This window comes from Artibeus jamaicensis, unplaced genomic scaffold, assembly GCF_021234435.1.
Source record: "Artibeus jamaicensis isolate MK-2021 breed Jamaican fruit bat unplaced genomic scaffold, CSHL_Jam_final scaffold_916, whole genome shotgun sequence".
Lineage (NCBI taxonomy): Eukaryota > Metazoa > Chordata > Mammalia > Chiroptera > Phyllostomidae > Artibeus > Artibeus jamaicensis.
Genome location: NW_026522059.1, coordinates 40007638 through 40030780, shown reverse-complemented (window position 1 = coordinate 40030780; position 23143 = coordinate 40007638). Strand labels below are relative to the sequence as shown.

Genomic DNA, 23143 nt, shown 5'->3' with positions numbered 1-23143 from the left:
CATAAAAAGAGTTTGGAAGTCTTCCATCATTTTGGATTTTTTTGAATAGCCTGTGAAGAATAGGGGTTAGCTCTTCATTAAATGCTTTGTAGAATTCTCCTGTGAAACCATCCGGCCCAGGGATTTTGTATGCTGGGAGTTTTTTTATTACTGCTTCAATTTCATCTGCTGCTATTGGTCTGTTCAGACTTTCAGCTTCTTCTTCATTGAGTTTTGGAAGATTATATTTTTCTAGAAATTTGTCCATTTCAGCTAGGTTTTCAGATTTCTTGGCATACACTACTACTTCATAGTAGTTTCTTACAATGCTTTGTATTTCTGTGGTGTCAGTAATCTCTCCTCTTTCTTTTCTGATTGTTTATTTGAGTCCTCTCTCTTTTTTTCTTGATGAGCCTGCTTAAAGGCTTGTTGATTTTATTTATCTTTACAAAGAACCAGATGCTGGATTTATTGATCCTTAGAATTGTGCTTTTAGTCTCTATGTTGTTTAATTCTACTCCGATCTTGGTTATTTCCTTCCTTCTACTTGCTCTGGGCTGTTTTGTTATTGTTCCTCAAGTTCTTGTAGGTATAAGGTTAGGTTATTTATTTGAAATGTTTCTATCTTTTTTAGGTAGGCCTGTATCATCGCTATATGAACTTCCCTCTCAGACTACCTTTATTGCGTCCCATACATTTTGGATTATTGTGAGTTCATTTTTATTTGTTTCCAGAAACTTTTTGATTTCTTCCTTAATCTCATTTTTGATCCATTCATTGTTTAATAGCATGCTTTTCAGTCTCGACGGTTTTGAGTGTTTTGTGTTTTTTCCCTTGGGGTTGGTTTCTAGTTTCAGTCCCTTGTGGTCGGAGAAAATGCTTGGTATGCTTTCAACTTTCTTGAATTTGTTGAGGCTTGTTTTGTGTCCTATCATGTGGTCTATCTTTGAAAATGTTCCACGTGCATTTGAAAAGAGTATGTATTTAGCTTCTTTGGGATGAAGGGCTCTCTCTATATATATATATCAATTAAGTCCATTTTATCTAGGGCATTGTTCATTGTTTCAGTATCTTTGTTGATATTTTGTTTGGAAGATCTGTCCATTTTTGACAGTGGAGTGTTAAAATCCCCTACTATAATTGTGTTGCTGTCAATATCTTTCTTGAAGTACTCTAACATTTTCTTTATGTATTGAGTGCTCCTACATTGGGTGCACATATATTACAATGTTTATGTCTTCTTTATGGATTCTTCCCTTGAGTATTATACAGTGACCTTCTGGGTCTCTTTATGGCCCTTTTTTGAAGTCTATTTTGTCTGATATGAGTATTGCTACCCCGGCTTTTTTTTTTCTCCTCTCTATTTGCTTGGAAAATTTGTTTCCATCCCTTCACATTCAGTTTGTGTAGTCTTTTGTCCTGAGGTGAGTCTCTTATAGGCATCATATGTGTGGGTCATGCTTTCTTATCCATTCAGCTATTCTATGTCTTTTGATTGAAGCATTGAATTCACTTACGTTTAAGGTTATTATTGATAGGTACTTATTCATTGCCATTTTTGTACCTGTATTCCTCTCTGTCTCTCTCTTTTTCTTCCTTTCCTTAGAGTAGTCCCTTTAGCATGTCTTGCAGAGCTGGTTTGGTGGAGGTGTATTCTTTTAGACTTCTTTTGTCTCGGAAGCTCTTTATTTGGCCTTCTATCTTGATTGAGAGCCCTGCTGGGTGAAATAGCTTTGGTTGCAGGCCTCTGGTTTTCATTACTTGCCATTCTCTTCTTGCTTGGAGCGTTTCCATTGAGAAGTCAGCAGCTAACCTTGTTTAGGCTCCCTTGTATGTTACTTCTTGTTTCTCCCTTGCTGCCTTTAAGATTCTCTCTTTGTCTTGGAATTTTGCCATTTTTATTATGATGTGGCTTGAAGTGAGCCTCTTTGGGTTCCTCTTGATTGGTACTCTCTGTGTTTCCTGGATTTGTGTGACTTTTTCTTTCATCAAATTAGGGAATTTTCCATCATTAAGTAATAATGGAAATAGGTTTTCTGTCCCCTGCTCTTCTTCTTCTTTTTCTGGTATCCTGATTATTCAGATACTATTACGTTTCATATTTTCTTGCATTTCTCTTGATCCCTCTTCATTCTTTCTGAGTCTTTTTTCCTTTTCTTGTTCTTTCTGGGTGTTTTTTTCTACTTTGTCCTCCACCTCGCTGATCCAATTTTCTGCTTCTTTGATCCCGCTTTTGATTCCTTCCAGTGTTCTTCAGTTCAGAAATTGTATTCTTCATTTCCTCTTGGCCCTTATTGATAGTTCCTTTTTCCTTTTTCGTGTTGATATAGTTTGCACTGAGTTCATTGTAGTTCCCCTGTAGTTTCTGGTAGCTCATTGTGATCTCTTTGAACTTCCTGATAACCAGTGGTTTGAATTCACTATCTGATAGTTGACTTGCCTCTATTCATTCAGCATTCTTTCTGAGGCTTCCTGCTTTCCTTTCATTTGGGGATTCTTTGTCTTTCCATTGTTTGTGAGACTCTTCTTGTTAGCTTCAGCTTCTTAAATTTATCTGTTGTGGTTCCCTGGGTTTATGGTGTGAACTTCTGTGGTAGGAGACCTGTGAGATTCAGTGGTGTAGTCTCCTTGATCTCCCGAGCTCACTGGTCTTGGGCTGTCCTTTAAGTTGGCTCTGTTTTCGTCTTTGGGTTTTGATTGTTTTGGGGTCTTTCTTTTGTGCGTCCTTTCCACCAGTTGGTTAAGTAATGGTCACTCTGTCCACCACCTTTTGTAATTTGTTGTGCTGGTGAGGACAGGTTGTGTTGATGCTAGTTTTTCCATGTGTACAAGGTTTTGAGGATTCTCTCTTGCTCTTGTTTAGTTGTTTGAACTGGGTAGTTTCTCCACTATTTAGTTGTATTTCCAGATAGGTCCTGGATTGAGGTTTGTGTGGTTTCCACTCTCTTTTTCACCTTCTTCTGTTGTTATCTGTTGGTGGTTTCTTTGTTATTGGGTTTCCTCTTCCAGCGAGTATCCTGGTGTTTACTGCTTCCACCTACTCTGCAGCTGCTGGTTTTATCAATCATGCAGAACTACTGTTAGCAACCTGTGAAGGAGCCTGGCTTAGCCCAGTGCAAGGAGTTCCTAATTGAGGAAACTGTTGAGAATTCATTTCTACCCGGGCACTGCGCAGAGTGGCACCCGTGCTGCCTCAAACTCGTTTCCATGTGCTCTCAGTCTGTGAGGCCGCCGTTCTCGGGTTGGGACCCATGCTGCTGCCACCGCAGGGTTGCAACCACTCTGCTCTCCACCACTCAGCCCAGCGCCGTGGCTCTGTTCAAAATGCTTAATAGTTGTCTCAGTGATAAAGTCATAAATCTCCCACTTGCAATGAGAAGCCCTCCACAATTTCTGTTTATGGTACAGTTCCCATGGCTAGCACAGTTCCACATTCATTACAGCTTGAGCCAGTATGTCCCTCACAATGAGTCCTTTCATTTCTTTGTTTATGATACTCATTCTCTGTGAAAATTTTTCCTCTCCTCCCTAAATACTAAAAGTCTGCCTACCCCTCAAGGTCCAGTTCAAACCCCACTTCCTTTGAGAAATTATCCCTAACTACTTTTTGCTGTTGTTTTCATTGTATTTTTTCCATTACCATTTATCTCCCTTATACGCTCTTCTGCCTTCACCCTGTAATCACCACACTTTTGTCCAGGCCCATGAATTCTTTTTCTCTTTTGCTCCATCCCTGCACCCCCATATGTTACTCTTCTCTTGTAATTAATCTTTCTCCTCCATACTTTTAAATCTCTACTTTTCACCCCATCACATTTCCCACTATATCTGAGGGTTTTTTCCGACTGTCTTTCCTGTTATAGCAGGTGGAAACCATCTCTTGGATAACCATGTCTGTACCCACTCTCTATCCCCCAACTTCCTGATCCCATATCCTGAGATAACATATTTGGAAGGACTTTGAGTGTGCCTGGCTCTTAGTCAGCCTCCATAACTGAATTACTGTTGTGTTGTCCTTGGCCTTAAAGCTGCGAATGGCTGGGCCAGCATTGGAACCCTGATGTTTATGAGTATCTGTCTTCATTTCTGACTCTCATTCCAGGGTCTTTCTACTGCCTCCCCTTCCTCCTGCTGTAGATTCAGTTTTCCAGGAAATCCAAAAGGGTACAGTGAGCCAACTGTCTCCTCCAAAAGAAAGCAAATTGGTTTCCATCACTGTTTGGCCAGCAGAGCCCGTTTACAGGATGGTATCCATGCTGTGCATTTCTGTAACCATGGCAGCAATCCCCTCTTCTTGCTAATTTTCACAAGAAGCCTCAAGTTCTGTACTTTTATTTTCCATTTGGTCCCCAGGAAGACTCATCTGTTTTAAAATATATGTAAAAATATCAAGTACTAATCAATTTTTTGAACATTTACTAAGTGCTAAACATTTTAATTTTTATTAAACAACAACAGCAAATGCCTGCAGTTGATCACATTGTCCCCTAGAAGTACATGGAAAAAGACTGTACTGCCACCTACTAGATTTGATTAGCAACTATGTCATATTCTTATAGTAGTGGTATAGAACCTTACTTAGAAGGTACTATATATTTAATACTTTTTAAAAAATTTATTTTATTGTTCAATCACAGTTGTCTGCATTTACCCCCCACCATTCCCCCAACCCCAGCCAAACCCACCTCCCTCCCTTGCTTCCACCCCCACCCTTGTTTTTGTCCATGTGTCCTTTATAGTTGTTCCTGAAAACCCTTCCCCCCATTATTTCTCCCCACCTCCCTTCTGGTTACTGTCAGATTGTTCTTAATTTCAATGTCTCTGGTTATATTTTGCTTGCTTTTTCTCTTTTGTTGATTAGGTTCCTGTTAAAGGTGAGATCATGTGGTATTTGTCTCTCGCCACCTGGCTTATTTCACATAGCATAATGCTCTCCATTTCCATCCATGCTGTAGCAAAGGGTAGGAACTTTTTCTTTCTCTCTGCTGCAGAGAATTCCATTCTGTAAATGTACCATAGTTTTTTGATCCATTCATTTACTGATGGGCACTTAGGTTGTTTCCAGTACTTGGCTACTGTAAATTATGCTGCTATGAACATTGGGGTGCACAGGTTCTTTTGGATTGGTGTTTCAGGGCTACTAGGATATAATCTCAGCAGTGGAATTGCTGGGTCAAAGGGCAGTTTCATTTTTAGTTTTCTGAGGAAATTCCATACTGTTATCCATGGTGGTTGTACCAGTCTGCAGTCCCACCAATAGTGCACTAGGGTTCCCTTTTATCCACATCCTCTCCAACACTTGTTTGTTAAATTGTTCATAATGGCCGTTCTAACCAGTTGGTATGAAGTGGTATCTCATTGTGGTTTTAATTTGCATCTCTCTTATGGCTAGCGATATGAGCATCTTTTCCTGTTTCTCTAGATCCTCTGTATGTCCTCCTTGGAGAAGTGTCTCTTCAAGTCTTTTGCCCATTTTTTAATTGGGTTGTTTGTCTTCCTGGTATGGAGTCATGTGAGTTCCTTATATGTTTTGGAGACCAAACCCTTGTCTGAGGATTAGTTGGCAAATATGTTTTCCCATATAGTTTGTTCTATTTTCATTTTAATGCTGTTTCCTTTAGCCATGAAGAAGCTTTTTAATTTGATGAGGCCCCATTTATTTATTCTTTTCTTTATATCCCTTGCTCTAGGGGACACAGAAGATATTGCTGTGTGGAATGTCTTGAGATTTTCCTGCCAGTGTTTTCCTTTAGGACTTTTATGGTGTCGTGACTTATATTTAAGTCTTTTACCCACCTTGAATTTATTTTTGTGTATGGTGTAAGTTGGTGCTCGAGTTTCATTTTTTTGCTTATAGCAGTCCAGATCTCCCAACACTATTTGTTGAAGAGGCTATTTTAACTCCATTTTATGCTTCTTCCTTCTTTGTCAAATATTAATTGACCATAGAGACTTGGGTTTATTTCTGGGCTCTCTGTTCTGTCCCACTGGTCTATGTGTCTCTTCTTATGCCAGTACCAGACTGTTTTGATTACAGTGGCCTTGTAATACAGTTTGGTATCAGGTACTGTGATCCCTCCTACTTTGTTCTTCTTTCTCAAAATTGCTATAGCTATTCGGGGTCATTTATAGTTTTATATAAATTTCTGAAATTGTTCTATATCTGTGAAATATATCATTGGTACTTTAATAGGTATTGCATTGAAACTATAAATTGCTTTGGGTAGTATGTACATTTTGATGATGTTAATTCTTCCAATCCATGAAGATGGTATATGCTTCTATTTACTTGTTGTTGCCCTTGGCCTTAAAGCTGTGAATGGCTGGGCCAGCATCGGAACCCTCATGTTTACGAGTATCTGTCTTCATTTCTGACTTTCTTTCCAGGGTCTTTGTACTGCCTCCCCTTCCTCCTGCTGTAGATTCAGTTTTCCAGGAAATCCAAAAGGGTTGTGTCTTCCTTAATTTCTTCCTTCAGTGTTGTGTAGTTTTCTGAGTACAAGTCTTTTTCCTCCTTGGTTAGGTTTTTGCCTAGGTATATTATTTTTCTTGTTGCTATTTCAAATGGGATTTTTCCTGATTTCTGTTTGATATTTCATTGTTGGTATATGAAAGTGCCTTTGGTCTCTGAGTATTGACTTTGTATCCCACTGTTTTGCCAAGTTCACTTATTAGGTCAAGTAATTTTTTGATGGAGTTTATAGGAATTTCTATGTATATTATCATGTCATCTGCAAACAGTGACAGTTTTACTTCCTCCTTTCCAATTTGGATGCCTTTAATTTCTTTTTCTTGTCTGATTGCTGTGGCTAGGACTTCCAATACTATGTTGAATAGGAGTGGTGAAAGCGGGCATCTTTGTCTTGTTCCTGATCTTAGGGGAAAGCTCTAAGTTTTTGCCCATTGAGTATGACACTAGCTCTAGGTCTCTTCTATACCACCTTTATTATGTTTAGGAATGCTTCCTCTAATCCCACTTTGCTAAGTGTTTTTTATCATAAATAAGTGCTGTGTCTTATCAAATTCTTTTTCTGTATCTATTGATATGATCTTGTAATTTTTGTCTTTTGTTTTGTTTATGTGATGTATTGTTTATTGATTTGCAAATATTGTACCATCCTGCATCCTTGGGATGAATCCTACTTGATCATGGTGCATGATCTTTTTAATGTATTTCTGGATGCAGTTTGTTGATATTTTGTTGAGGATTTAGCATGTATGTTCATCAGTGATATTGGCCTGAAGTTTTCTTTCTTTGTTTTGGGGATTATCTGTTTTGGGGATTAATGATGAGCTAACCCCTGTCCTTCATTAAAGAGTTTGGGAGCCTTCCATCTTCTTGGATTTTTGGAAATAGTCTGTGAAGAATAAGGGTTAGCTCATCCTTAAATACTTTGTAGAATTCTCCTATGAAACCATCTGGTCCAGGGCTTTTGTGTGACAGGAGTTTTGATTACTGCTTCAATTTCATCTGCTATTATTGGTCTGTTCAGACTTTCTGCTTCTACTTCAGTGAGTTTTGGAAGATTATATTTTTCTAGAAATTTGTCCATTTCACCTAGGTTTTCAAATTTCTTGGCATGCACCTCTTCATAGTAGTTTCTTACAATGCTTTGTATTTCTGTGGTGTCAGTTGTAATCTCTCCTCTTTCATTTCTGATTGTGTTTATTTGGGTCCTCTCTTTTTTTCTTGATGAGCCTGCTTAAAGGCTTGTCAATTTTATTTATCTTTTCAAAGAACCAGCTGCTGGATTTATTGATCCTTAGAATTGTGCTTTTAGTTTCTATGTTGTTTCATTCTACTCTGATCTTGGTTATTTCCTTCCTTCTACTTGCTCCGGGCTTATACCTATAAGAACTAACCTTATACCTACAAGAACTTGTTACTGTTTCTCAAGTTCTTGTAGGTATAAGGTTAGGTTATTTATTTGAAATGTTTCTATCTTTTTTATGTAGGCCTGTATCGCTATATGAACTTCTCTCTCAGGACTGCCTTTAGTGTGTCCCATACATTTTGGATTGTTGTGAGTTCATTTTCATTTGTTTCCAGAAACTTTTTGATTTCTTCCTTAATCTCATTTTTGACCCATTCATTGTTTAATAGCATGCTATTCAATCTCCAGGAGTTTGAATGTTTTAGGGTTTTTTTTTCTTGAGGTTGGTTTCTAGTTTCAGTCTCTTGTGGTCGGAGAAAATGCTTGGTATGCTTTCAACTTTCTTGAATTTGCTGAGGCTTGTTTTGTGTCCTACCATGTGGTCTATCTTTGAAAATGTTCCATGCGCATTTGAAAAGAATGTGTATTTAGCTTCTTTGGGATGAAGGGCTCTATATATATATATCAATTAAGTCCATTTCATCTAGGGCATTGTTCATTGTTTCAATATCTTTGTTGATATTTTGTTAGGAAGATCTATCCATTTTTGACAGTGGAGTGTTAAAATCCCCTACTATAAGTGTGTTGCTATCATTATTTTTCTTGAAGTCTTCCAAGATTGACTCATAAATCCAAATCTGACTCTGGATTTATGTCTTTGAGTTTTGATTGTTGTTTGATCTTTTTTTGGTGGGTCCTTCCCACCAGCTAGTTAACTGAGGGTCACTCCATCCACCACATCTTGTATTCTGTTGTGTGGGTGTGGACAGTTTGTGTTAAAGCTGGTTCTTCTGTCCGTATGATGTTTTGGGGCTTCTCTCTAGCTCTTACTCAGTTGTTTATTCTGAGTAATTTCTCCACCTTTTAGTTGTATTTGCAGATTGGTCCTGGCTGGAGGTTAGTCTTCCATTTATTCCTTCCCCTTCTCCCATTATTATTTGTTGGTGGTTCCTTTGTTGGTGGGTTTCCTCCTCCAGCAGGTATACTGGTGTTCACATCTTCCACCTACTCTTTGATATGATTAATTGGAGGTGAAATGGATTAAGACAGTGGGAGTGTATTCTGTAGTATTTAAAATACTAACCCATAGAGAAGAGATAGGAGATCCTTTGGATATGTATAGTGTTAACTGTGATATTTCACCCAACTAGCCACTTTTTAGAAAGGGTCAAAAAAAGATAAAACTCTTGTTAGGAGGGAAAGTTTTGTGAGTTGTATCTAGAAAGCAATGAGCTTGTCAGAGGTCAGATTATGAGATATAGTGAGAATAAAGCATAGAAAATAGGTGTAGTGTGTGAGAGAATAGAGTTAACCACAGCAGTAATAGAGTTCTAGAAACAGTGAAGTGAGTTAAGATCCAGGAGGAGTGCTGTGTGGTTTTTACAATCCTTTGAGTGGAACAGTAATTAATTATAATAGTAATGGAGCAACAATCATATGACAGAATCTATGTGATCTGAATAACAAGAGTGGGACGTACACAACCTAGAGTAGTATACTATTGAAACACAAGTGAACTTAAAGAAGGAAAATTAAAAATACACTATGGAAGAGAGATCAAGGAAAACCAGTCAAACAATGCAATTTAACAAACCAAGTGAAAAAGACTAAACAGAATGAAGAGAAATAAAAAAGTACTAATAGAATAAAAGATGTAAAAATAATGAAATAATAATAATACAAATATACAATAACTTGCAAGTTCTCTGGAGTAGCAAAGTGAAATTTGTCTCTCTGTCTCAGTTGTTGGGAAGACCCCTCTGTGGGTCTAACTCTGGTCCTTTCACAACTCCAGGTTTTATTGCCTTACGTGTGGGAATTAAAAAAATAAAAGTAAGGAAGAAGAAGAGGAAAAAAGCCTTCTGCTGGCTTTTAACCGGCCAAGCCAGTTCTGCTCATCTTCTTGGCTGCAGCAGTCTGAAGAGGGATTGGTTTTGCTTTTCTCCCTTCCTGTGCTTTTTCGGGCTTGGGAACCAGGTCTGAGCCACCCCATTTGCAGTTACCCAACCTCCAGCCCAGTTCCTTAGTTTGCTGCAGGGCCCCCAGTGCCCTTCTGTGCCCAGCCTACACCTTCAGTCCCTCAGTTGCACTGCCCTTGAGGTGCCCAAGTTAGGGGCAACTCACACACCACCTTCTCGCTCTTTGCTATCCTAGATACTAGGGACTCTCAGAGTCTCTTCAGGGCAGTTCAGCTCCCCCACTGAGTTGAGTCTGGGGATTGCTGACTCCCTTGAGCCCCATTGCTTTTCTCTGCTGGGGCATCTCCACCTTCTTCTTAGCAAACCAGTTGCCCCATAGGGCAGGGGCACCACTGTGGCAGGCAGGAGCACATACCTCCTCTGCTGCTGTGCCAGGGGCAATGGCTTGGCACTCAGTGCCTCTGGGGCTCTGGGTGTGAGCACTCAGCCTCCACTGCTGGGGCCGGTTGGGCAGCTGCTGGGCCATGGGGTCAGGTGCATACTGTCCCCTGGCCTCTGGTATGAGCTTGCGGCCTCCGGTGCTGCTGCTGTGGCATTTGGGGCAGTGGGGTCAGGTGCATTCCACCCCAGAGGCTGTGGGTGTGGCTGCAGCAGAGACAGGTTGGGGGTGGCTGGGTAAGTGGTGCGCCACAGGTGTTACAGGTCCCCTCTGCCACTTCCAAGGTTAGGGGTGCTGTCAAGGTCCTTGCAGCAGAGGTGCGTGCATGGCTGAGGTTACGGAGGCTACACAGGTGCAGCCAGGGCTGCGGAGGCAGTAGGGGTGGCTGCTGTGGGAGAATTCCCTAAAAAGGCACCAAATGCTTCTTTTTCTCTTCTTTTTGAAAAATTCCTCCTGTGTAAGCCTGTCCCCCCAAACAAGCACCTGGCCTCTCACACAGCCCAACTCTCCAACCAGATCAGGGTCCTTCTCCACCCAACTCTTCCCAGCCAGCATCCACAGTCTCAGCAGGTGCACACTGCCTCCTGTGTGTTTGCCACTTTGTCCTTATTTCCTTCAGCAACTTCACCCATTCAAGTTCCTCCTGGTGCTGCTCAAACCTTATGTAGCAGGGTAGGGAGCCGTTGACCTAGCTCTTTCCCCAAAATCCTGCGGCAGACCCAGGGGCACCGGCCTGGGGCTGCAGCTGCCTCGGTCCCCATGCTGGTCCCAGGGACCATATTGTCCTGAAGCACTGTCCTTACCTTCTGATTTTTCAGTGTCCTCCACAGTTTTGGCCTTTAACCTTCATATATGCTGGCATACCATTGGCTATTGACTCTGTTCCTCAGAAGATTGGCTAGGTGTTCCACCTATGTGCTGGGGGAAGTGGACTCGCTCCCACCTATCTCACCCCCATCTTCCCCTGGATACCCACTTAATACTTTTTGAATGTTTCTCTTGTGTTTTCCATTTCTGTTAAAAGGAACCTCCATTCTGTAAACTGATCTGGTTGAAATAAAATCTGAAGACATCTTTGATTTCTCTTTTGTTTTTGTAACCTAATTACAGCATCATTATCTTCAGTCCAGTTCAATTTCTTTTACCTCATACACATGCCTTGATTCTCATCACTTCTCTGACAGAGATGACCAATTGACTCTCCATATCTATTCCCTTCTTCCTCCTCAGGAATAGCTCTCAGTCTTTAGCCGAGCATGAGACTGTCCAATGTGAACACTGTTTTCCCAGCCTCCCTTATAGTTAGATGTGACCATGTGACTAAATTCTAACTAGGTCAAGTATAAATTACTACCCCAGGAAAGCACATTTTACAGGAATGGATACACTCTTTGCCTCCTTGTCCTTTTCCTGCTGATTACAGTGTGGGTAATATTCTTGGAACTCAAGTGGCCCCCTAGCCCATTTAACTGTGTCCCAAATACTGCATTTAATATTGTTTTTTGTTTACATGATAAAATTACCTGGGGGTCCTTTTATTTTATTTGCTAAATCTGGCAACTCTAGCTTAATTCCAACACAAGGGTTTGGAAGGCATACAGATAAGGTAAGTATAAAATTGTAGCTTCCCAACGGTCCCCTTCAGAACCCAGCCACAAATTGTTCCTTCAACATCACATACCAATGTTAGTGTCTTGTGTACCTTGGCCATACTAATTAAACCAGGACCAACAGTCTGATCTAAAAGAGTCATAGGGTAGCCCTTAAACTTTGAGGTATCCAAATATGGACATGTATTCCATATAGATAGCAACTGATCTCTCTTCAGACAACATTGACTTAGATACACATGGATTTAGAGAAATACAAGCAAAAGCAGAACTGAAAATGAAGGAGTAAAGGGAGAGGATGATACACATTGGAGTCTCTACAATAAGAGCCATGAAATCCAGATGATGACCAGCTCAGATGACCCTCATCTACCAGCTGGTAGGAGCTGTCAGCCTCCATTCTCTGATCAATGATTAGTGCCTGAATTCTGTCCCTGCTTCACCCCCTTGAGGCCTTCTTTTGCTTCTAAAGATCCTATTTGGAAGTTACCAAAATTGAATAATGACTATTTCCCCTTGCATTTCAACATCTATGTCCTGATTCTTCTGGCCTGACTTTGAAAATACCGATAACACTGAATTGAGATCTCCAAATCCACCTACATAGTCAAGAACTTTTCTTAAGTGTAAATAATGTCCTGGCCTACTAGAGTTATAAAAGTGAATGGAGTGGCCTTACCTTCAAAGGGCTGGGACTAAGGGGACTAAAAGCATTAACAATGGAAAAAAGAAAGAAAAGAGGCTAGTCAATATGAGACTGCAGTGTTCAACTAGGAGATTGAGAACATGCATCCAATGGCTTCAATCCTGTTACAAATTGTACCTGGAGAAGGGTAGGTTATAAGCTTTAGTTGTTGAGGAACAATTGAAGTTACCACTGTGGGAAATGTCAAAGCAGAATTTTACACATTCTTTTTTACAATATCAGGAAATTCCAAAAATAGATTTGAGTATTTAAGCCTGAAAGAGCCTATCAACATTTGACATAAAATGTAGATTGGGTTTTGAGTTGAAAGCATTCAGAACCAACCTCCTCAAGATGTGCCACTTTGATCTGTGAATTATTTTGAGCTGAAGTTAACTGAGACCCTGTGGGCTCAAGAGAAAATTTTATATCTCTCTTAGATAATTTAAATTGGGAGCCTTTCCAGTAATAAGAGCCACCAAAAATAACTGTTTATAACCGACCTACGTGGCAGGGCAAACTTCTAATTACTGCTCTTCTTTTTGACCTGTGAATTGCCTTCCTCCCCTCTGAAGTCCCAGTGCCTTAACTCTTATGCTTGTCTCCAAATGTCTCATACACCCATTCTAACCTCTGTCTCAGAACCTTTAGTGTATTGGTTCCCATACATGCATATGTAAATTTGGTTATTTTCTCTTGTTAATCTGTCTCATGTTGATTATTAGACCAGCCCTAACATCATAGAAGGTAAATCAAAGTTATTACCTCCCTTACAGTCATATTTATAACTAAAAAGAATGACTACGATTAACTTTCTCCTCTCCCCTGTGAGCTTTGTTTTAATTACCTTTGATTTCCTATCCCTTTCTGTTAAAATTAAGACCACTCCTGGGCAAAATTGGGAAGCAGAGAAAGGGATAAAAATGGAAGAAGAAAGGAACATGGATTGAGAGAGAGGACCTGCTATGTGTCAGGTAGTGCCTCATGTTTTATATACATTGCTTCATCTTGTCTTCAAAACCAATTTATGACATAGGTATTATTCCTTTTTACATAAAAGAAAACCAAGACTCAAATAGTTCTAGGACACCTGTGATTATTCAGCTCTCACATCCCACTGTGAAGTCACCCCTCCTTTCAGTGTATTATCTTGCCTTCCTTTGAGTTTTCTTTCACTAACACTTTACTGTCTCTGTGCAGTCATTCTGGCCCCATGTTTGTGGTTCCTGTTTTTACCTTGAGCTGTATATTAACTACGCTGCCTCATGGAGACAGTTGGGTGTGTGCTTTGTATTTTGGCCTACCTCAGCCCTTGTCTAGCTCTGAAGCTAGTCTCAGTTTTTCCATCTGAAAAATGATATATCTACCTACCCTATAGATTTATGGGGGTTAAATTGTGGGGATTAAATATATGATAATTGAAATGTCTGGATCTTCTCCCTTTTTTCACATAGCACCTTCTCTTCCATTGGTATAAAGTAAAAGTAGAAATGAGTTTATCACACAAACTCAGCCCAGCTGAGGTATTAGTTTGTTAATATATAACTGCTGCCCAATTAAAATGTAAAATGTTCCACTTTCTTGTTTTAAGTGGCTGTTCTGTGAAGCTGAGGTAACAGTAACAGTATATCCCGAGTCCTGAGATGCTGTAAGCTTATAATTATAAATTGGCATATACAGCAAATAGTGATGCACCTTAGATGCTGGCCCTGAACCCAACTAAAAGTATCTTAAATCATAAATGCTTTCTCTCATTTTGTCTTTATTTATGATTTAAATAAATTCACTTGTTTTCTCTTCAGTTTTTCTTTTTTTTTTTTAAATGGCATTTTTATAGCATTGACCCAGCATTCAGCTTATACACAGAAACATGTCAGGCAAGAATGCTTATAAAATAAAATACTGTTAATGAACAGAATAACCCAATAATATAAAATGTTATTACATTTAAATGTAATTTTTAAATAAACTAAAATTTCAGTTACAATCCAAATATATTTATTTTGAAGCAACTTTCAAAATGGTGGAACAGATTGCTCTGATTATCTCCACGAGGAAGGAAAAGATTCAAAAGTTCTGTCATTTCTTCTTTAATAATCTTAGAATTTTATACATTCAAATTATGAATACTCTGACTTACAAATTAACAATCTCATGCTAAAACTTAGTGTATTCTCATGGTCTGACCCTATTTCCCATGCCAAGATTCAAGACTCAACTCTTTCTCTTTCTCTGACTCACTGGCTTTTCCAAAATTTCATTTCCTGATTAGCCTTTTGTCCCCTATTTTTGAGGAGAGAAAGCACAGGAAACTCTCTAAGCCTTCATTTACTTAAGAACCATTCTCTTCACCCTCCCCACTGCAGCTACCTCTGATCGATGAGGGAAAATTTTATAGACTAAGAATGTTTTTTGGGGGGTGGGGAATTTGGTCTTGCTGGGTCTTGGAGAACCACCAAGAACCCTGGTCTGAAATAAGATCTACCCACACCACCTCTTCTACCAGGTTGTGTCATTTTTTTACCTGTCATAGAAGAGGTCCTGGAAAACAGACTCAGGACCACAACAGGAGTTTATTAGGACAGGATCACACCATAGGTAGAAAAGTTAAGGAAACATAGGGAGAAATTGGACCAGGTTGCAGTTTCAACAAATGACTAAGACCATAATGGTGATAACTCAGAGAGGCCTTCAGAATTGTCCCAAGATAGGGCCTTTAGAGCCCAATATCAATATATCATTGGTTGTAGAGTAAAAATGGAACTGCCTTTCCACCCAATGATCCCACTTCTGGGGATATAGCCTAAGAATCCTGAAACTCCAATTCAAAAGAATATATGCACCCTATCATCATAGCAGCATTATTTACAATACCCAAGAGCTGGAAACAACCCAAGTGCCCATCAGTAGATGAGTGGATAAAAAAATCTGTGGTACATTTACACAGTGGGATATTACATGGCATTAAAAGAAGAAGAAAATACCACCTTTTGCAACAGCATGGGTGGACCTGAAGATTATCATGCTAAGTGAAATAAACCAGTCAGAGAAAGACAAATACCGTATGAACATACATATATGTGGAATCTAATGAACAAACTATACTGACAAAATAGTCACAGAGGACTGGATAAAAGAAGGTGAAGGGATTAGCTAAAGAACATACTCATGTGTGCATAACCCATAGACACAAACACTGGTGTGGTGATGGCCAGAGAGAAGGGGCACCAGAGACTGGGCAGACATGGACAAAGCTGGCAGTGGGAAATGGGGACATCTGTAATAGTGTCAACAATAAAAATAAAGTTTAAAAAATAGAACATGATTATTTTGCAATTAGAAGACTAAAAATGAACCTTCATATTTATTTTTAGTTATTTCTAGGCAACAAGGCACTTTCAAGCAATATTTCATGTGACCACTTGAAAATCTAGTGAGCTAAATATTCTTATTTTTATACACATACCCGGTAACTTCCCTGACAATAAGCACCACATCTGTCTGTTTGTTTAAGACTGTTCACACAATGCTTGGTAGACTGGTGTGGCTCTTAGGAGATCCTCAGTACATATTTGTTGAATGAATGAAAATTAGAAAACTAATGTTCACAAATAAAATGAAATGAAAATTTGTTGAATGTCTACTATGTTCTGGTCACCAAGGTAAATATTTTCATTTACATTTTATCTTTACAGTATTTCTATGAATTTGACCAAGTTCACTAGTCAGATAGTACTACGCATATGGATTCTCATTTTCCTCTAAAAATATGACAATATAGAGAATATGAATTCTCATATTCTCTAAATATTAATGGTATTCTTCCTACTGTATGGGTTTGTCTCACTATATGTAATGCATTCCTAGATCCCTTCTATAATAGCCTACCTTGCAATATAACTCTTTTTAAAAGATATTTCTAGATTTGGGATCAAAATTTAGATAACATTTTAAGCTTTAATTTGAGGAAAACATCATGAAAACAGAACTTAGAGTGAACAAAGGGTAGACTTAGTTGGTTATTTCTGAGAAATCAAGAGAACAAATAGTAAAGACTCTAGGGATCAATGATGGGACTGATATTACTGAATTTTGTTTTCTTTTCTAAATAAATAATCTGGAGCAGAATGTAGGCAAACATTGCAAGAGTCACATGCCAAGATAATGAAAAATTTCAACAACAATCTCTCCTAAGTTTCAGTAACTATCTATTTTAGAAAGAAAATATCTCAATGGTATCTAGCAGGGCCCTCATCTTAACAGCTTCACTGTGTTTATTGTAAGAATTTATTAGTCTTGAAGAAGGGCCAAAGGAGTTGTCCTGACTTGCATAAGAGGTTTTGAGCCACATGAAATATACAAGATTGTTTGGAAGATAAAGAAAAAGAAGGAATAATTTTTTAATTAATTGACATTTCTTTTTTTATAATTTTATTTAAGATTTTATTTATTTATCTTTAGAAGGGAAGGGAAGGAGAGAGGGAGAGAAATATCAATGTATGGCTGCTTCTCATTCGATCCCTGGTAAGAACTGGTCCCTGCTGGGAACTGGCCTGCAACCCAGGCATGTGCCCTGATTGGGAATAGAACCAAGATCTTTTAGTTCACAGGCCCGTGCTCAGTCCACTGAGCTACACCAGCCAGGGCTTAGACATTCCTTTTTCTTATGTCTCTATATCTCTACTTCCTTAAGAACTTGAAACAGAGCTTTAGAAAGTGAAGTCTGTTAAAAAAAATTTTTGCTAAGATTTTTGTAAGATAACTGGTAGCACAAAGCAGTATCATTTTGTGGCCCATACATTTCATGTTGCTTAATAGAGGGGGGAGAGTATTTTTCTTCTTTTGTGAAATGCTAGTCTAGGTGTCCTGGACTTGAGTGATCGATTCTGAAGGAAGAAACAGAATTCTGCAGTGTAGCTAGTTACCTCCAGTAACCCAACTCCATGGTGCTGGATTCACTGTTTGTTTCACAGTCTGCATCTTATTTTTCCTCCTAGAAGCTTTCTCATTCTCAAGAAATATTTTCTTTTAGCCCTGGCTGGTGTGGCTTGGTGGGTTGGGCATGGTCCTGCAAACCAAATGGTTGCTGTTTCGATTCCCGGTCAGAGCACTTGACTGGGTTGCAAACCAGGTCCTTGCTGGGAATGTGAGAGAGCCCACCAATTGATGTTTCTCTAGGACTTAATGTTTCTCTCTCTCCCTTCCTCATTCTCTAAAAACAAATAAATAAAATCTTTAAAAAAGAAAATGTTTTCCTTTTTCACTTCTATGATTTACTCCTGATTGTCCTCTTACTTCTCTGGTTGCTTCTTAATCTCCTTGGCTTGTTCATCCTCTACTTGATCAGTAAATGTCAAAGGGCTTGATCCCAAATGTTCCTCTCTTCTTACTACAAACTCTAAATAGGTAAACTTTAAAAACTCTGAAAAGAGAGAAAATAATCTAAGCCTACCACTAATGAAAGTCATCAAATCACAAAGAGTTTAAGAGAAGAATGGAACAGAGAGAAATTGCCAGTTTTTAAAACAATGGACGACGTGGCAATAAGTACATACCTATCAATAATTACTTCAAATTTAAATAGATTAAGATTTACAGTTAAAAGTCATAGGTGGCTGAATGGTTTTTGTTGTTTTTTTAATCCTATGTGCTGCTTACAAGATGTAAGGATACACACAGATTGAAAGTAAAGGAATGGAAAAAGATACTCCATGAAAATGGAACCTCCCTCCCTCTCAAAAAAAAGGCTCCTGTAACTATACTTATATCAGATAAAATAGATTTAAAACAAAGCCTGTAGTAAAAGACAAAGTTGGGCATTATATAATGATAAAGGGGTAAATCGAACTAGAGGATATAACATTTAAAAATATTTATGCACCCACCAAAAGGCATCAAAATATATAGAAAGCAAATATTAACATACCTAAAGTGATAAAAGACAGAATTGCAGTAATAGTAGGGCTATTTAGTACCCCACTTACATTAATAGGTAGGTTACCTGGGCAGAAATGGAAACATTGGCATTAAATGACATGCTATACCAGACAGACTTAAAAGATCCAAAAGCAACATTACAGATGTGCCTCAACTTACAATGGGGCTATATGCCGGCTAAACCCATTGGAAGTTGAAAACATCTGTAAGTCTACAATTCATTTCATACACCTGACCTACTGGACATCATAGTTTAGCCTCATCTAACATAAATATGCTCAGAACACTTTAGCCTGCAGCTGGGCAAAATCTTTTCACACAAAGCTTATTTTATAATATTGAATATTTTATGTAATTTATTGAATACTGTACAGAGAGTGAGAAACAGAATAGTCGTAGAGGTTTTCATCATTAACACATACAGCTGAAAGCACACTGGCCCACAGATGGGCATTTTATAGACCTAAGGGGATAGAAAAAACAAAACACAGTGTCCAAAATGCTGGCAACACAGCATGGGGTTAGAGCGTCAGTTGTTCACCCTTCTAATAGCAGGGCTGACTGGGACCGATGGCTCACTCTCACCGCCTATCATTGCAAGAGAATGTCATACCCTGTATCACTAGCCTGAGGAAAGGTCAAATTTCAAAATTTGAGTTCAGTTTCTATTCTTGTACCATTTCAAAGTCAAAAATTGTAAGTCAAACCACAATAAGTCAGACACCACTGGTTTGCATTCTTTTCAAACACATAGAAAATACTCTCTAGGAGAGACTATATATTAGACCACAAAAGTCTTACTGAATTATTATGTTTGAAATCATACTAAATACTTTTATAACCACAATGATATGAAACTAGAAATTGATTAGAAGAAGAAATATGAACAATTAAAAAACATGAGGAGATTAAACAACAACCTACTGAACAACCAACAGCTCAAAGAAAATATCAAAATAAAATTTAAAAAATACCTTGAGACAAATAAAAATGAAAATACGACATATTAAAACTCATGGGATGCAGCAAAAGCAGTTCTAAAAGGGACATCCATAGTAATATACACCTAATCAAGAAACAAAACAAAGAAATCTGAAATGTACAACCTAAACTTACATCTCAAGAAACAACAAAAAAAGAATAAACAAAGCCTTAAGTTAGTAGAAGGAGGAAAACAACAAAGATCACAGCAGAAATAATGAAATAAATGAAATATAGACTAAAAAACAATAAAATCAATAAAACTAGGAGCTGGTTCTTTGAAAAGATAAATAAAATTAAAAAAAAAAAAACATTAGCTAGCCTCACCAAGAAAAAAGTAAACTCAAATAAATAATCTAATTTTTTCCTCCATGTTCTCCAGCACCCTGAGAATCAAGCAAATCAATCCATGGTAATTTTACTCTTATTTCCACTAAGTTGTTCTATGGCAACAACCACTTTGACATGTAAGATCTTTCCCGATGGCTATAAATTCTCCTTTAAATACTGTTTTTACACTGCATGCCATAAACTACCACTGCCTCACTTGCCACTGGCAACTGCTCTATAACTATCTTTAAATCTAGCCAGATCAGAGAACCAATTCCAGATTTCTAATACTAAGATTCTATTACTCTGTAATTACTTGAGATAACAATAACCGTGTCAGTAAAAAAGCAGAGCCATCCTGCATATTATGAGAATAGAAGATTTATCATAAAGATTAAGCTTTACACAATTAGGGGAGGAGTTATTGAAGTGAAGTTACAGAAAGACAATTTCAAGAAAAAAAATACTAAAGTACCAGGCCTCCTGAAGTACTGTGGCAGGTGAACTTGCCGGAGCTTACAGAGCTCAAGCTCATGGACAGGTATGTGGGAAGCTGTGGCCTAGGTGCAGAGATTGCCTTTGTGAGTCTTCAGTCAAGCAGGTTGTGGTGGTGTCTTGGAGTCGCTGTGGGTCACCTGTGCCAATGGTTGGAGAGATGAGCTGAACAGGAAGTGGAGTGAGGAAAATCTGGCAAAGTGAAGGAAGGTGTAGTAAGAGATTTAGAGGATCAGAATCAGTTAGACACTCCCAGTTTCACCACTTACCATAGTGAAGTTGGGAACATTGATTCAGTTCTTGTGATTTTTATTATTCCAGTTTTAGAACACAGTATAAAATATTTACTGCCAGGAGTTGCTTGCATGCCCCTAGTATGCTTTTTGAAAATGATGTTACCTTTTTGTTTATTTTTACATTGACAGTGAAAAATTTTCATCATAAGTTAAAATACTTTAAAAAGATGTGTCTTTTGGCATATTTTAATTATTGGCATTTGATTTCAAAACTGTAATATTGTTTTTAACTTATTTATTCAATACAATTTATTATTTTTACTTTTTTTTTAGAGTTCAGCTTTTATTGACTGTGTTATATAAAAGAGATTTAATTAAAAAGGCCAAAGCCCATGTCACCATCAGACTCCTTAGAGTCTTCTTTCTTTGCTTCTACTTTCTTTGGGGCAGCAGCAGTTAAGGGGCATGACCTCCTGATGGTACAGCACCAGCTGCTTGGTCAGGTCGACCTGCCCCTACATTGCAGATAAGGCCCTTAATGTTGACATTGTCCAGCGCCTTTGCAAACAAGCCTGACCAGAAAGGTTCAACATTTACACCAGCTGATTTAATGAGGGCATTGATCTTATCCTGCGTCACCATCACCTCATCACTGTGCAGGATAAGGAGACGGTGGCCATGGTGTGGGCGAATGCTAGGCTAGGGCTGCCAGGAGTGATGCTGGTCTTGGGATGAAATGGGGGCCTCACCCCAGCGCAGCCTAAGGTTCCTTGGAAGGACAGAGCACCTTAGCGGCAGCTGGGGAAAGGGGCTATTCAATGCAATTTAAATACTGTGGTGACTTAATACCCACAATAGTCAATTTTTTTAAATCCATGAACAAGCTCTTTTTTAAGTTTTACATTCTTCATTTTCTCCTTGAACTCATATTTCCATTCCATTTCTTTTACAAATTTTTTTCCTAACATAATATATTTTTATGCTTGAAGGCCTTTTATTGATAACATTTTATCTTTCTGCTATAAAAATATGTATATAAATTGGAATTTATTTTTTTATATTCTCTGTGACCAGAAGACCTAAGTATTATTTTTTTCCTTCATCTGTATCAAGTTGTTATTACAATCTTTATTGGCACATTATTGATCAAAGAAACTTAAATATATATATATATTTTAATTTTATTTAGTTATTTTTCAAGTGTAACTTAAATATATTTTAGAAATTTAATAAATGTAAAGTTTAATTGGAAATACACATTTTAATATATATAATACATATAACTCTCTTCTCTGACAGTGAGACCCTGGGATCCCATCACCCTCAATATATTTACTTTCTTTTTTTTTTAAGATTTTATTTATTTATCTTTAGAGTGGAAGGGAAGGAGAGAGGGAGAGAAATATCAGTATATGGTTGCGTCTCATGGGTTCCCTGCTGGGAACTGGCCTGCAACCCAGGCATATGCCCTGACTGGGAATCAAACCGCGATCCTCTAGTTCGCAGGCCTACACTCAATCCACTGAGCTACACCAGCCACGGCTATATTTACTTTCTTGATCTACCCCATCTGTATATATACAACCTCCCACTAACACCACCAGCATTACCCATTCCCACAACCTCCTCAAACCTCTTAGCTCTGATGCCCGCACAGGGCCACTATGCAAGTGCCTCCTTCACCCTGCTTAGACCCAACAAAAGCACCGGGCTTGCGCTTCTGCTTCCCCTTTTTGTATTTTGCTCTGCCTCAACTACTGACCTATGAACTGAATTATTCTGAAAGAAAACGAGATAGGGAGGGGAAAGAAAGCATGCATTTTTACAAGTGTAAACTCTTTCACTCTAAGAAAGAAAGATAGATTAGATAGATGATAGATAGATAGAGATGATAGATAGATAGATAGATAGATAGATAGATAGATAGATAGATAGATAGATAGATGATAGATAGATGATAGATATATAGATAGATGATAGATAGATAGGACACAGCCTTTCTATGAGTTTCTCACCTAGATGAAATAACCTACAATGCCCTCCAATATTTTCTCTGGACATACTTTTGTTGCTTTCTTCTTAGGGTCTTCTTCAGCATCAACAATTTCTTTGACAAAAACTAGGGAGAGAGAAGCAAATAGGTTTTTAAAAGAAAATTGTCACTATTTCAATCCAGCTCTACAAATGTATCTGATCTCAGAATATTCCAACACAGGCCAAATACTCTGTTTCTAATGACACAGCTTGTCCAAAATAGAAAAATGTATGAGTAAGTAAAAGACAAAAGCCTTGTGAAAAGTTTATGGTGACTTGGTTAAAGAAACTTTCTGATAGTTTGCAGTAACAGTTGGGTTGGATGAAACACAACCTTTTCTTTTGTGAGATGAGGGAAGTTTCACCGTGAGAAGGGAATATGGGAAAGATAAGCCAAATTAACTCCTTGACCACAAGCCTATTCTCAGGCACATCAGCTTTAGCTAAAAATAAAAGTTGAAAATATGAAAAATGAATTTTCTTAAATCTTTCACTGCCTGTAGAGTTCATAGAAAACCTTCATGGGTCATCAGGGGCATTTGTACCCAATTTGCTAATTATTGCCTACATGCTTATTTTACTCAATAAATAACAGAAATTTATTTCTCAAAGTTCTCAAGCCTA

At 38.3% G+C, this 23143-nt stretch overlaps 1 protein-coding gene across 2 annotated transcripts in view; it reads right to left on the bottom strand.

The window, feature by feature from the left end:
- Positions 1 to 20441, bottom strand: part of LOC119040492 (cytochrome P450 7B1) — a 193520-nt gene extending 173079 nt beyond the window's left edge. For both annotated transcript variants that reach the window (XM_053660863.1, XM_037133522.2), the window contains exon 1: positions 20230 to 20441. The gene's annotated coding sequence lies outside the window, so the exon portion shown is untranslated. The remainder of the gene's footprint in view (positions 1 to 20229) is intronic.
- Positions 20442 to 23143: the final 2702 nt, after the last annotated feature.